This window comes from Phalacrocorax carbo, chromosome 1 (assembly GCF_963921805.1).
Source record: "Phalacrocorax carbo chromosome 1, bPhaCar2.1, whole genome shotgun sequence".
Classification (NCBI taxonomy): Eukaryota; Metazoa; Chordata; class Aves; order Suliformes; family Phalacrocoracidae; genus Phalacrocorax; species Phalacrocorax carbo.
Window position 1 is genome coordinate 194,102,696 of NC_087513.1, and position 15,320 is coordinate 194,118,015.

The 15,320-nt window shown below is 46.4% G+C and overlaps 1 long non-coding RNA gene across 5 annotated transcripts in view; it reads right to left on the reverse strand.

Moving 5' to 3' along the window:
- Positions 1–575: 575 nt before the first annotated feature.
- LOC135311537 (uncharacterized) overlaps positions 576–15,320 on the reverse strand; it is a 58,409-nt gene continuing 43,664 nt past the window's right edge. Inside the window, exons 3-8 of one of the 5 annotated variants that reach the window (XR_010371179.1) lie at positions 13,166–13,350; positions 12,025–12,381; positions 7,601–8,108; positions 3,084–6,261; positions 2,375–2,470; positions 576–1,770 (exon numbers count right to left, since the gene is read on the reverse strand). This is a non-coding gene — a long non-coding RNA (uncharacterized LOC135311537). The remainder of the gene's footprint in view (positions 1,771–2,374; positions 2,471–3,083; positions 6,262–7,600; positions 8,109–12,024; positions 12,382–13,165; positions 13,351–15,320) is intronic. The other 4 variants (XR_010371180.1, XR_010371183.1, XR_010371181.1 and 1 more) reach the window with 4 other exon arrangements.

The following is a 15,320-nucleotide window of genomic DNA, read 5'->3' on the forward strand; positions in this document are numbered from 1 at the left end:
TTCAGGAATTTACATGAGAAACAACTATATAAGAGGTATCTCTTTCCTAGGATAAGTAAAGTACAATTAAAACATTACCTTTTCCCCCCTTTATCTCAGACACTGCATATGACCTGCCTTTTTCTTGAAGCCTTTTAAATTGGGCAGGTTCTCACGTATATCAGACATAGGAATAAATATTCTCCCAGTTATGATCTTTGGATGACTGAATAATTGCTCTTATGCTTCTGTCCTTCAAAGGACTATATAAAGCTGGTTAAGTGTCATGGTGCCATTTAACAGACATGGAAGGTGCTGATCAGGCACTGTCCTCCCTACTGCAGTGGAGAGCTGGGTCCTGGCCAGGAGGCGATGGACCCGGGGTCCAGAACCCAAGTGGGAAAGGGGAAAGGGAAGCAAGGTACTGAGATGCTCAAACCCACCAGATGCCGGGTGGGTGAGGGGATCCCAGGGTTGTGGTTTCACCTGTCGCAGCCATGGCAGAGAAATTCTCCTTCTAGCATTTTGGGCTCCTTTACTCTGCCCTGAAGTAGTCTCATTGCCCAGAGAAAAAAAGACAACAGCGGTTTGAGCGGTTCTCTGCTGGTTCTTTATTTCAGCCCCTGGCAGACTGAGGATGAAGGAGAGACTGACACAGTTTATCTCAGATTGATACAACAAAAAAACCAACAGCAAAGTAAAGGATGTTTGCCCTCTGCAGCAACCTCACCTCTGTGGGGTGCCATGCTGGTTATCCGTGTTTCTGGGTGGGACGTGCCCCTACTGGCATTTTTACCTTTTTTCTCCTACCCATGGAGCCATCTCCCAGTCACAAAGACGATCCCTTGGATTTTTGCCTGCTAACAACAAGCCTCCTTCCTCACTTACCTTTCACTGAGTGTTGGGAAACAGGCCAGGTGGTGCGGCCACAGGTCATGTGCCAAAAACTCCTCTTCTGGGACCAACACACTCAGGGTGTTTTTTTCTTTTCTTGACAGTCCCATGAGGTTCCTGGAGGACCTGGGAGCTGGGCTGGCCCTGCTGGCTCCCATAGGAAGACCTCCATGGTCATTAATTACATCTGCATGTCTCACTAGAGCCCCACATGTCCTAGATGCTCTCCACATGTATGAGATTCCCAGTCCTCCTGTCACAGAGCTCACAGTTTAAAACCCAAGGTGGAAAATCACTAACTAACTCCTGTGCTGACTGCTCAGCCCGTGCCTCAGGAATTTGTCAAAAAGAGAGTTTTCCCAAAGAGAGGCCACAGGACAGTGAGCACAGGAAGAGTTGGGTGGAGGAAGGAGACCAGACAAATACAGCATTCATGGAAAAAAAGGTATCTGTGAGTTCCCCCCTAGTTAGGAAGGTTTACAAAGTAGGTTTACAATGAGAGACAACCCCTGCTGCAGAGGTTTTACAGTCCCAGCGATCAGGATAAAATAGCAGGAAGGGGAAAGGCAGAAGCAGGAGACCTGGTAGTCCCTGTGCTACACAGAGCAACTCTGCTCAGTTTGCAGGTCCGAGGCATTTTTAAGCCTATAAATAAACTGCGGACGTTAATGATGCCATTAATCTCCGTTGGCTGCCGTCCCAGCTATTTTCAGTGGCGAGGTTACCTTGCCTTTCCCAGCAAAAGTAGGTCTCGAGGGGAGGGTCGGGTGAGCGTTGGGGATGGATGCTTTGTGTCCGGGGCCGGGGCCCACCACTCTCCGTGGGAGGATACTGCCACTGTCCTTGGCAGTGCCCCAGGAGAAGGTGTCCTGAGCACCAGCCCTCCTGGCTCCCGGCCTGGAGGGAAACACACAAAAACAGTCGTCAGGTAATAAATGACGGGAAAAAGCAGAGTGCTGCTGGCTGCAGAGGGAAGTGCGTGACTGATCCTGCCTAAGGCTCCTGTGGCGGTGACACCTTCTTCATCTTCTGCAAGGAGATGGAGACCCTCCGCTCCCCTGGACCCCCTGGGAGCCTGCTCCCCCACTTCTGCCTTTCCAAGGACAGAAGGTGGCAAGGCTTGGAGCTACAGAAGAGGGGGGAGCCTGGGAGGGGATAGGCCAGGAGTGCCAGCACACCAGCCACACCAGCACAGGGCAGGGAGTGGCTAGGGTACAGGTCCCTGGGGAGAGCAAGGTCTGCCCTGAGAGAGCTTCTCACCCATCACTCGCACCAATAGTCAGTGCTTCCCTCATAGACAGAGAGAGGTCCCTGTCCTTTCCACCCAGGAAAAAAGGAATATCATAAACTCAAACAGTAAGAGGTGCTTTTCTTCCTTTCTACAAACACTGGGCGGGGCGGGGGGGGCGGGAAGGAGATGGACACATGTTACTCTTCTTCCATTCTTGGCATGAAGCTGTTCTGAGGTAGGTCAACATACAGGTACAAAACACATCCTTGCCTTGTCATGTATGGTATGACACAAGAAAAGGTCTGGCTCTGCTCTTCCTAAGGTCTCATGAGGGATACTGTGAGGACAGCAACTCCAGTTCCATACCTGCCAGGGAGAAGAGTGGCCCAACATCAGCCTTCAGTGCTAACACTGCACCCAGGGCTGGTTTGACTGTAGATGGTATGGTCCTGAGGGTCATCTTACAAGTGTACCATGCTTTTGTTTATCTCATTATTCCTGTTACAATATGCCAATAAAAATGAATCCTTAAAAGAAAACAAAGTTCACCCTTACTAGAAATAGGTGCCTTTGAAAATCAGGTCTCCACACTGCTTTCCTTTGACTTTCCTGCTCAGATATCTGTCAGTCAGATACCACCACACGTGGTTAGAGAAATTAATGTTCATGTGCCATCAGATAATAATGCTGGCCAACCTTTTATCATCTGCAACAAGCTCAAGAAGTTGAGACATTTGCTAAGTAATACCACAAAAGAGTAGGTGACATTTGGCTATGGTAGGTATTAGGACTCACTCTTGTGAAGCATTCAGTGGCACAGGGCTCAGTTTCCCTGTCTTCTCAGAAAGCACCCCCTGGTTTCTGTTCTTTGTGTTGCTTAGTATTTGCCAAATTCTTAGTACCTATAGAGGTCTGGATGCCACTTCCTTATAACGTATCAGCTAGGAAAAATTAAGAGAAATATTGATGTTTTTCTTACCTTAAAAATGACATTTTGGGGCCAACGTCGGCAATTTCTCTGTTGAAGATCCAGCCCTCTTCACCTGGCTTGCAGCTCACAAAAAATGCGACCCGTTCTCCCTCAGGAGCTGCTATGAAATGCATTTAATTTACTTGGGTTTTGCTGTTTTGCCTCAATTATATCCACTGGACCACCTGAAAACAATGTTAATGCTACAGCTTCTATGCTGCAACTGCTGTCTACCCTCTTTTAGGGGTCAAGCACAACACAACCATTTGAAGGTCTCTGGAGGCTTAGATGGCATGTGCATGGCGTAAGGAGGCAAGGATTGGTGCTGTGCATAGCCACTTTGGTAGACAGAGACATAACTGGATCCCGCATTGTGCACTGGATCTGTGAAGGGGAGCTAGGGACTCACATGTTGATGGCAAGATCTGAGACACGAACCCCAGAGATATCCTACTGTGCAATGGAGAGGAAATTTTTTCCTACCTTAAAGAGCCTAGATAGTGTTCAGCCAATTTTGCAATGCTTTCTCAAAGGCTCCTTTCTGGCCCCTACTGCCTGTAACTGGCACTTTGGGGAGCCTGTCAGCCCCACCGCTCACCCAGGACGCTCCCCTTCTGCACATGCTGATGCAGGACAGCAGGGAGCAGGCACTGCAACAATTCTTTGGCTCCATGGAGGTGTCTGTTAGTCACATCTCCAGCAGCTTTGGCAGACTTGGAGCAGTTATTATTAACTCCTAATCGCCACTTGTGGACTTTGCTGGGTGGTTGCCAGGATGGGAATTTTCTTTATCAATGGAATTTCATCAGTTGGGTTTGCTTGCCATGCATTAGTTTGTCACATTTAGAGATATAGCCATCTAAATCCTATTGCTATAAAGTGAAGCAACATCAATCTCAGTAGGGAAGTGGGAAAAAAGCCCCTCAAAAATCCCAGTTTTACTCCTCATATTCTGTGTCTGGAGAAACAGCATGTCCGATAAGAAACCAGCTTGCAATTGCAATCTGGCACAAGACACACAGAGATGCTCCAGACAGACTCAACATTCACCTTGACAAAGTAATCAACTTGTCAAGTGAAGGAAGTCATCGTGGCCAGAGTGGTGATGGAAGGTAACTAATACTCTCCATCTGCAGCACCAGGCAATTAAGGATTTAAAATATTATAAGAGAGGAGAACTGAAATGTTAGAGAAGAAAACATATATACAGAAGTGGAGACATTAGCAATATGTAAGGGCCAGAAAAAAGGAAAAGAAATGCCAGAAATGTTTCATATTGGCCCCAAATGAATAACAGCCTCAAATGCAGTGGTTAAGGCTTGTTGCATACGGTAGGAATACTGGCTAAGCCAAGAAACGGTCTCAGGCTAGTAGCACAGAAGAAATTATCTCCCTAGAGCAAAAAAAGTAATCTGTTTATTTACCTCGGTTATGAAAATGTCCTTGTCTCATGATAGCAGCGCTGAGCTCTCTCTGGGCAGGTCACTTACCTCCTCCCCACCCCAGAGGAGACACATAAACCACTCCCCCCAATACATGATACATCTACCCATCCCAAGCGGTCATCCCTGCTCTTCCCAGGAGCTCTGAGCTCCCTGAGTGGGCTCAGTATGCACAGCCCTCCCTACGCCTGGAAAATCCTGCTACAGAAAAACATGGCTGCTAGTAGTAGTGACACTGGAACAAACCCCTGAAGCCTCACCTGCACAGAATCACTCTATGGGGGCAGGGTTACATGAAAAGGGATTTTAATGGCAATACCAGCTAAAATAATTCCTTTCTGCTCACCATGCTGCTCACTCACACCAGAGCATGGCTCCTGTCAATGCAGCCCTTCCTGGCATCAGGACGGGAGTGCTGAGGACCAGTCTTAAATAAAAGCCAGAAAAAACTCGTGGCTGCTTAGAAAAATCACCAAACAAAGGAAAAAAAAAACACCTAACATGGGGAGGTCCCTGCTCTGCACAGTGCTGAAGAGGTGATGCACTGCATCTCAGAGGTAGAAGTGAGCAGCTAGAGCAGGGATGGGCATTGCTGCCAAAAGTTAGCCTCAGACTATGGCCAGTGTTTCCACATTTCCAAAAGGAGGGGGAGAAGGGTGACAGTGTCTCAGGTGGACAATAGGTGGAGCGAGGTGGGAGAGCTGAGCCCTGCACCAAGGCTTAAGCGAACCAATGCATGCAACCACTGACTGACAGGACTGGCATCTCCAGGAAGGCCTGAGGACCCACACCTGATCTGCACATTATGGAGACCAACAGAAGCAGTGATTCATCAGATCAGTCATAGAAAGGTGAAATTCTCTCATGTTAATGTTGATCATTAATTCTTATATTTGCCTGCGAAAACAGGTCCTGGTGCCTTTCCTACACAAGGCTCAGGCACACAGCAGTCAGAGCCTGTTGTTGTCTTCTGTAGGACCAGGATGATGCTGTGCTGGCCACACCAGGCAAGAAAATGAAGTTGCCTCCCTGGTCCGAAGTGAGTGCTGAACAGACTAAAGGGTTCAGGAACACTGGAAACACCCACAGCTATATAAGCCTGGAATTTCAGTGTGCCCCTGAAGCTGCAGAGTCTCCTAAAGCTGCTGGTCTGAACAGACTGCTTTAGCTAGTTTGGGTTTCTCAGTGTCCTGGAGGAGATATTAGACAGTTTTGAGATTCAGTCTCTAATTAGGTCCCTGTAGTGGTAAGATTGTTTCCTTTATAATCACTCAGTGGGAACTGGTACTTTATCCTCTACTCAGTTTTTTATTTCTTTCACCCGTCTTCTCTCCAAAGCCCAGAGTCTCCCAGTCCACGGGATGACAGCTGCAAAATCTTCTGACATTCACTTTAAGGACATTTCTTTTCAGATGCTTCACATTTCCTTTTGACAATCTCCTCAAGCAATATTTACTGCAACTAATGAATTAACTCACAGCTGGACCACTTGCTAGTCTTTCCAATCCAGCACTGTTTTAAATCTTGATTAGCTGGTTTGATTTTTTAAATCTCATAGAACTGCTAAATCCAAGCTGTGCTGTCACACACCATGATTGGGAGATGGTTCCTCATTCACAGAGCAGCAGCCATGGGCAGTACACAGGCATTAGGCATCTGGGGGGACTCCACTTCTCCAGCAGCTAGCAAAACAGTGTATTATCCAGAGGAAGTAGTTCCGTTCACAGGGAAAGTTATTTGGATAGCTGGAAAAGAGAGAGTCTTACTAATTTAAGCGTATGTGAAAAATGATGCAATGCAATATGCACCACATTTCACAAGCATCTTGCACAAGTGGTATTACACAAATGCACCTTTCTCCACATTTTTCCAGATCCTCTTTTCTGTTTCTAGCTACTGAGCTCATCCTTAGCAATGAACAGATGTCCAGAATTTCAAATTAAGATCCTTATTTGAGTTCCTACATAAAATTAGACTGATTTGTATAGATTCTGCCCTCTCAGGTCCCATGACACTTAGATGGTCTGCAGGTGTTCAACCGTTATGACAATCAGGTCATTTTTATTTTGGCAGCTAACTGTGGTTTTAGGTACCTGATCTTTAGTGATTTGACTTCCAATTCTAAAATTTTGACCTGAAGGTAAGCAGAAAACTGGCTTTTGTAGTCCAGAGCCCAGGAACATGCCAGTCATGGAGTTGCCCATGTTGAGGCTGAAATGCTAACGCACATGGAGGCTCTTCACTTGTCAGAAAACTTACAACAAAACAGGAAGTTATTAATATCAGAGCCTGAACTGACTTGAGAGTCAAACAATATCAAACAGAAGGTGTCTCCCCTTTTTCCTGTTTATCTCTTGCTGTTTTAGAAGCCAGGGGAGATGAAAAGTCAAAGTGTTTCTCGATTTGGTGCTAAAAGGCAGTGAAATTGAACCGGCAGACTGTACATCATCACAGTAAAGATATGGCATCTCTCTCCTCAAGACTTTAAAGCTTCTGCTGTACTTTTAAACAAATAGGCAACCTATTTTGAAACGATGGGGTGGAACATGACAAAATAATGCGGTGCAATGGCATGCAGGAGTTTAGACATAGTGAACAATAAATGACACTACAGGGGAGGGTAATAGGCTGGCCTGGTATCATTATCTTAGGAAAACACTGGAACTAAACAACTTTCTCCTGAGAAAGTGTCATTTGATTTTTAATTAACACAGGTCATTAGGGCTACGGTTCCATGTAGTGTTTGTGTGATGGTTTATCAAACAGGATCAAATTACAGGCAGAGTCCTGGGAGGAAGCTCTACAGTAAAGGAAAAATACAGTACATGCCAGATTATCACTACACGGTACAGAAATAAGCAAAACTTGCTGCCCAGCCTCATCACATCAGCACAGCACAGACCAGAGAGTACTTAGCCCGCTCTTTTGACTGCTGCTGAACACAGTATTTTCTTTCAAACAAGGACAATTGGAAAAATTGCCTTTTCTGAAAGGAAACTGGACATAGTCCCTCCTTGAAATGTGAGACAGAGCAGGGAACCCTGTGCTGAGAGCAGCCGGTGAGGGCAAAAAAGGAGAGCCAACCTGTTGGGATGCGGGCTCCTTAGCTGCTGGAGCTCTTCTGCACTTCATCAGTTGCCGTGGAGGTGATGGGGCCACTTCCTGTCCCCAAAATCCTCAGAGCATTTCACAAAAGACCCATGCTGGGCTCAGGAAAGCTGGCACTGGACAGGAAATTAAAGGCAAAACCCAAGACTATTTATTTGTTTTGACTTAAAATTGGGCAGGTGATACTTCCTAGTGTAATTTGGCTTTTCTTTAAAAAAAACAAAACACAAAATGCTTAACGCTGGCGGTAGATATATCAGCTCCCTTGGAAAGGTTTCCATTCTCTTGGGGAAGCAGGAGATGTGAGGACTCATCGCTAGGCTCCTTCAGTCTTTCAGAGTCATTTGGAGGTTTGGGCCTGTTTCTTTTTTCCCATCCTACCTTGCTGAGCCACTCACAGCCATGTGAAATAAATTCCAAGAAGCAGATCACTCCCACAGAGCCCAATGCCTCTCAGTTCACACCAGGAACACACTGTTTGTACCTGCATAAGATAAAAAAAAAGATAGAGGTGCATCTTCTTTTCTGTCCTTGATAACGCTCAGCTGCAAATGCAAGGAAAAAGCCACACTGTTTTCTTTCCGCTGGGGTTGCAAATGTCAAACAAAACCATCACAGATTTCATTGCTACCTCAAGGAAATATGCTGTAAATGACTTGGAGGGTCCACCACCTCTGACAAGATTTTTTACTTACAGCACTGATGTAAGCAGCATATTCTTTGTGGGAGGGCATGGCAGTACAGCTGTCCCCAAAACGGCATCTTTTCTCCCACTCAGACCACTTTGTGGGGTATTGAGTAAAGAGGGGTACAGCAAGTGGCTGCAAGGCTGCAGGGCTCCCAGCCAGGCACTTTTGTTATCACGGCTACAGTCCTTACTAGACTCTTTCATCTTCCCAAACTTCATCCCCACAAGGGAAGAAAATATTGTTTTCTCTGAACAACAAGGCACAGGAGCACAGGATGACAAAAAGGCTTGCCCCACTGCCTGGAAGATGCATTTTTATGTTACAGCTGAGTCTAACAGCTTCTTGCTGTAGAAGTGGACAGGCTCCTCTCCGGCTCTGGTCCTGTGCACCCACTCCTGCCTTTGCACTTTGCTGACTCCCACCTTGAGGACATGGTTTCAGGGATCTAAACCAAGGGAAATCTAACTCTGAAAACCAAGTAAGCCTCCTGAGTCCTGTGCTATGATTTTAGCAGCTACACCTCCTTTCTTGCAAGCAGGGAAAGGAAGAAGGGTAAGGAGAAGTCAGAGACAGTCCCTTTAAAGGCTTCAATCCAGAGCTATCCCATACTCTTTTTTTTTTTTCCCTGTCTCTCCCCAGCTGTCCCTCCAGCAAGCTCCTGTTTCACACCGCAGCACTTCTCAGAGGCCTAGCCCATCAAGGAGCCAAGCTGCTCCCCAGCTCCCTTGCTCAGCACATGTTGGCCTTTCCTGCACATGGTGAGCTCGGTGCAGAAGGAAGGAATAACCACACACATCAGCCTCAGCCAGGCACCAAGCAGGATGCAGGAGCTGGGAAGCAGTCCCCTCTTGCAATATACCCTGTGATCAGCCCCAGCCAGCCACCCCTTGCTGCAAAGGGTCTGTAAATCCTGGGATTTACCTGCCCACAGGGTCCTAACAGGTATCCCAGCAATGGGTGGCTCCCGCCTGAGCTCATGGATGAAGAGGAGGAGGAGAAAGGGAGGAAGAACAGTTACAGATGAAGTGGAATTAGGCAAGACAAAGGAGTGATTACTAGGAAGAGAAAATGAATGATATAAGAAAAGATACGAATCATTTTCATGTTTTAAGCAAGAAATGCAAGGGAGCTGAAATGAAGCAGAGTGAATGGAAAGCATTCTGCAGAGTGAATCAGAGAGATTTACAGCAGAATATCAGTTCCCTGTGTAGCTCAGGTCAAACATTGTTTTGCATTTGTAAGTCAGCTACTCTGAGTGCTCTGAAGGATTCCTTTTGCTGCCCATGGCATACAGTCTAAAGGTAATGCAGAGTGTATCTCTTCTATCAGGGCCTGATACGGTTCTCTCTCAGAGTATGAGAGCCTCACAGGCTTTGAAGTATTAACTTCATGCGCTTCTTGGGCGTGGAAGTGCTGTTCTTCCTTGGAGAATGAGGGGCAAAAGGCAGAGGGGCCGGGAGCAACTTGCCCCAGGGAGTCAGTGGGGCAGAAACCTGGACATAGATCACCTAAGTCCCAAGCTAGCACCTGAACTTCCAGGCACACCCTCTTCTCCCCCAAAACGTGAGAAAAGAAGAAACAAAACCAAAGCCATACCACAGTGGTTTAAGTCATTTGAGAGTCCTGGCTGCAACCTCCTACACAGCAATCACCGCACAATCCTGGCTGGTTTCACCACTACCATCTTACCCTTCCCCTCTCAGGCTTTCTGTTGCATCTTGACATAAACTGGGAGCTGCCTGAGGCAGAGGCTGTTTAACCTTCCCCGTTACTTTGCATGTGGCACGCAGTATCATGGTGTACCTCTCAGTTTTTGACTCTGAATTGAGTTTTTGACTCTGAAAGTCAAATTACTTAATTCCACTTTTGTCTGCCTTGTGAAGCCTCTCCATCCCTGGGAGCAGCTGACAGAAGCAATATGTGTGAGCAAAAGCCATCCGTGCACACCACTCAGGTTTTACCATCTCTGCTTATTCTAAGTTTTTTATATTAGGGAGATTATTTAGCTTGCAGGCAATAGCTCTTGAGGGTGACAAGAATCTGGCTAGTGAGTCAAAACAAACCTAAAAGACCTGCATGTAGCAGAGGCTGCTTTATAGGAATGAGGACCTGCAAATGAATTTATTAAAACTCTGATACCCAAACTGTTGCTCTGAAGGATTTATGAAATAGAGATGTGCGTACGTGTTCCTGCTGCACTACTGACTATTCCTATATATCTCCTCTCTCCCTGGCCTTCAAGGCTTTGCTGTGAATATAGTGATGTATACTTTTCCTGAGGAGTCTTGGGAGAGAATCTAGAGGGTAAAGTTTTGTTTCAAAGCAGATCTTCAGACATCTGTTTGTACTTATGGCACAAATATTTAGCACACTACAGCACATAGCTGCCTGTAGCTTCAAGGCAAACACAAATGCTAAAAGGTATTAAACACACATAAACATAAACAAGATAGCCTAGAGTAGCTTATCGGTTAGGTGGTGACGGGTGGGGAAAGGCTCATTGTATATTTAAGGCCCAGCCTTTTTCCCACTGATGTTTTCTGTTAGTAACAGGCCACGGAGAGGAAAACTCTCATGCGTTTTAGCCTGGCAGTATTGCTTAGATCAGAGTCAGTCTTGATTCGCTCCTGCAGTTGCTCCTGCTTGCTGCAGCATTGGGGTGTAAGGGAAGTCTCTGGCTAGCCACCCTCCTTGCTGGGAGAGGAAGGAGACAACCACTAACGGCAGCTCCGTTTCTGACAGCAATGGCACCTACTCAGTACAGTTACAGTACAGTAACATAGCAGGTTACTTCTACAGCAAAACAGGGAGTACAGCTGAAGGGTAAGGGATACCTTCCCTGGCAGCAGATGCCTTGCTAGTTGGCCATACAGGAGCATCGGGTAAGCCTCTGGCCTCAGATTACCATTTGGTTGGAAAACAGATGAGCAGATGAAGAGACTATCACCTGCTGTTGCTTGATACTGCTGTACCACCAAAGGCTACAGTAGAGCTGAGACACCAGAAGGAGACACTTGTACCATTGCCTGAGAGAGAGGAATCATGATTAAGCTGATAGAAGTTGGTGGTATTTCAGTCCCCAACACTCTTTCTAGGTGAATGAGGAGATCATTTGGCTGTTGAAGTCCCTGACTCATCTCCTATTAGGATCAGATGCCTGCCAGTTCTGGTGCAAAGAGGGGACAGAATCATGGGGCAGAAGACATAAAGACATGAGGCATGGCAGATGTGCTGGTCTTGATGGGCAGAAACCATTATGAACATCTTAGTATCTTTAGTTCATGATCTTCTGTCTAGTCTAATCCCACCTCCTTGGAGATTTCAAATAAAATGCCACTTGGAGCAGTTCTGCCCTGGACATATCTTGTCTTCTGCCAACTCTGCTGCAAGGACAGTAATATTTGCCAGTGGAGCAGTAATGAACATCTGGGTGGGTCACCCCTTCAGTCACCTCACCATCATTTGCTGGAGCTTATTTTTCAGAGCCCTAAATCACAACACAAACACTAAAAATCATCCCGAAATGGATATGCCTAGACAAAACCTTCAAATTCTCTGAAGACGTACAGTCTAGTCTAGCCCAATAAATAGTGCCTTCCCCAGGAGAGCTAATTTTGGTTCTCCAAGCAAAACAGTGTCAACAAGAAAAGCACTTTTACACCGATATTTTTGGCGGTATGAAAACATCCCTGTATATTACAAGGTACTTACTACACAGGCAGAAGATTCTAATGTAGATCCACATTCAGTTCTGCGTTTCTGGAGGTGAAGAGGGCTTTTCAGTCATGTTGAGCTAATATGACTGAGCCAACAGGAATTAAAGTTATGCCCTTTTCTGCCTGTTGAGACATGGTGAAAGAAAGCAGCCACCTTAAATCAAAGGGTCCAGATTCAGGGAGGTGCTCCAGCTTGAAATCAGAAGGCAGTTTACAGATACTTTGATAACTTGAGCTTTTATCATTCCACAGGCCCCCGAGATCAGTTGGTGAGGGCTGAGTGAGTTTCCTCATATGGTGTTTGAAGGCAAAGTCAATCTACATTTGCTTCCCAACAGGCAAGTCCAGGCAGCTACAGCGTGTTATAAAAAGAGGAGATTAAATGCAAGTTTTGCAGTGCTATTGTCTGAAAAGGTACAATCAATTCTATCGTTAGGAGCTTAGGACTTAGGATTTTAAATCTGATGTAGGCAGCTTTGAAGCACCAATTTTGTCAAGAATATCCCATGCTTTGTCCTATCTTGAAAACTGAATTGTTTAGCTATTAAAAGAGATTAATGTAATCTCTGTGTCTATGAAATTGGATTTTGAAACTGCTTGCTCATTGTACTGCTCCTATTCGTACTGCTACAAATTATATGTCATACCTTGTTAGAGCCTAGGGTGTGCTGGCATCGCCAACGGGACAAAGTGCCCGGTGGGCTGCAGGAGGAGGCCTATAGCTGGCAGTGCGAGGGAAGCTGTTCTTCCCCACAGGCCACTGGTGACATACTGTATCACTTTGGTCCCCTCGGTGCAAGCAGGCCCAGTAAGAGGGATACTGAGATGGCTAGAGCAGAGCACACACACTATGAGCAAAGGCTGAGGGAGCTGGGTGGGTTTAGTCCAGAGATGGGGAGGTGGAAGGGTGATCTAACACGAGCGTATTGCAAATCTCACCTCCCTTGATGGGAGTTACGTGACTGACTGACAGAGCCCAATGCCTCCTGTGAGTGGCAGATGGAAAAATGAGGGACAACAAGCCCAGGCTGGAGCTTGGGAGATTAAAATGGATGTTAGGGAAAACATCTCCCAGAAAACGGGACCCTCCGTCCTTGGGGACTTTCAAGACTTGGCTAGACAACGCCAAGGCTTACCTGACCTAGTGCAATAGCCCTGTGTTAAGCGTGAGCCTGGATGAGCTTGGGCCTTCAGAGGACTCTTCCAACCAACATTTCTGTGTTTCTGTGCTTTCTCTAGTGAAGGAGGTGAACTCTGTTCAGTTCCATGGATCTGTGTCCTTTTATGCTGTCTAAGGATCTGGTCCTGCAGTCTGAAAGTCCTGAAACAGTGTTTAGAAAACATTTCAGAAATCTGGTTTGGAAACCTTTCTTCTGCTCACACAGTCAGTTGCAGTCTGCTACAGAAAGCTCTGGAAACAAATTGTCTGAAACATCTGGCTTCACAAAAAAATGAGAGCAAGTGCAGGATTTTTCTCAGCTGTGAAGCACCACCTCCTTGGCAGATGCAAGCTCTCAGTCATCCGGAGTCAGAAAGCAAGACTGGACAGTCCCTCACATTTGGGGCAGTACCAGTTCTCAGGGCAATCTTGTGTTGGGCCATGGTGGCCACAATTTTGAGCTCCACCATGTCAGTTTGGGCTCCAGGAAGACAAACATAGTTACACAGAAGATGTGCACATGCACAAGCAGAAGTCCGACGCTTCTCCCTAGAGAAAGAGGATCTCTTAACCTCAAGGGTAGAACTGACTGCGAGGACCAGATTGTAACAAAAGTTAAAATGGACAAGCTGGGCAAAAAGCAGCAGAGTCAAGCAAAGGACTTATAACAGTTGTATCAGTACATTGTCCCATCACACAAATATTCTCCAACATATTCTGTTCTTCTTGTAGGATGGAATGTTTTATCAAAGGTAGGGACAACCACCTACCCCATCCTAATTTGGGGTACATCACGGGATCCCAAAACAATATCTCTGAGCTCCATGCTGAAGAGGATGCTGGGACACAAGTGAGAAGTATGAAGAAGACTCTGTTGGCCCTACACCTGCCTTGGGAAACCAGGGAGCTCAAAAAAGCTGTCTTTGCACTCTGGAAAACCAAAGCTGAGGCTGGTTCTAGTGAATTGGAGGCAGTAATGAAAGGCAAAGCAGCTCTGCTGAGTGTTGCATGCTTCACCTCCTGCTCTCCCACCACATTTTTCTTTTCTTGGCATATTCCCCAGCCTTTCTAAGGAGGATAATTTAAAATGGGTGTCATCCATGCATAGAGGGGGAAAAAAGCAAGCAAGGTAGCAAGCAAGGTTTCCTCTGCTGGTGTAATAAGCTGGCAGCTTCCAAAAAACTAACAGTAAAGGTTAAGAAATCCAAGCCCCTCCTCCACGTTGCCTCCAGGTCTCACAGCCAGCAGCAGCATGTTGTGCTTTCCTCCAACCCCCTCTTTGCCTTGGAAACATGGCATGGTCTAGCCATGAGTATTGACAGTCCAGTTGCTTCACTCAGAGGTAAGTGGCAGAAGAAGAGATATCCCAAGGCAGGAGGCAACTGCTGCAGGGATTTCTGCTTGTTGTCAACTAACCCAGACCATGCCTCCTTGCAGCAGCTTCAGTTCACTTGAGGTTTCTGGCTATAGTGACTTTATTACTGCTTCCACTCATGCACACCACTCCACAGGCACTACAGCAGACTCCTTTTCTGCTAACAGAGGGACCATGAAGCATCCTCTCGTTGTGTGAAGCAATTGCTCTCTCTAGCGAGAGATTAACAACTCCAGACCCAAAATTTCATAATGTTTGCTAGTCCCTTGCATCCTCTGTATGTCCTCTGCTATGTTACCCTCTCTTGGGAAAAGAGGACCTATTTGCAGAGTAAACTCATCATGACAGCAGTGGCTAGAGCTTCTGACAAGCCATCCCTCTGCAGTGCTGTGGCCCTAAAGCGCTGCCCTGTGTAGGCAGTGGTTAAAAATAAAAGCATAGGGTTTTATAATGGTTATTCATCCCTTTTTGCAGCAGCTGAAAATTGAATTTGGTCCCTGTCTTTCCCAGAAGTATCCTTGACTGCAACGGCTTGAGAAGCACCCTGGCAGTAGCAAGGTTGTTGCTAATGATTGATTGCTCCAGGGCAGTGGAGGATTCGGTGCTCCTGATACAGGTAAAAGAGCAGAAGAGAAAAATAGCCAAATGAGTGGTTGCCTGTGTTTGGTTATGCTCCTCCTGATGCATCTGGCAGAGACTGCAGAAATGGCTAGATGACTAACGGAGGAATTTGTAGAATATGGGGAGCCCCACACCC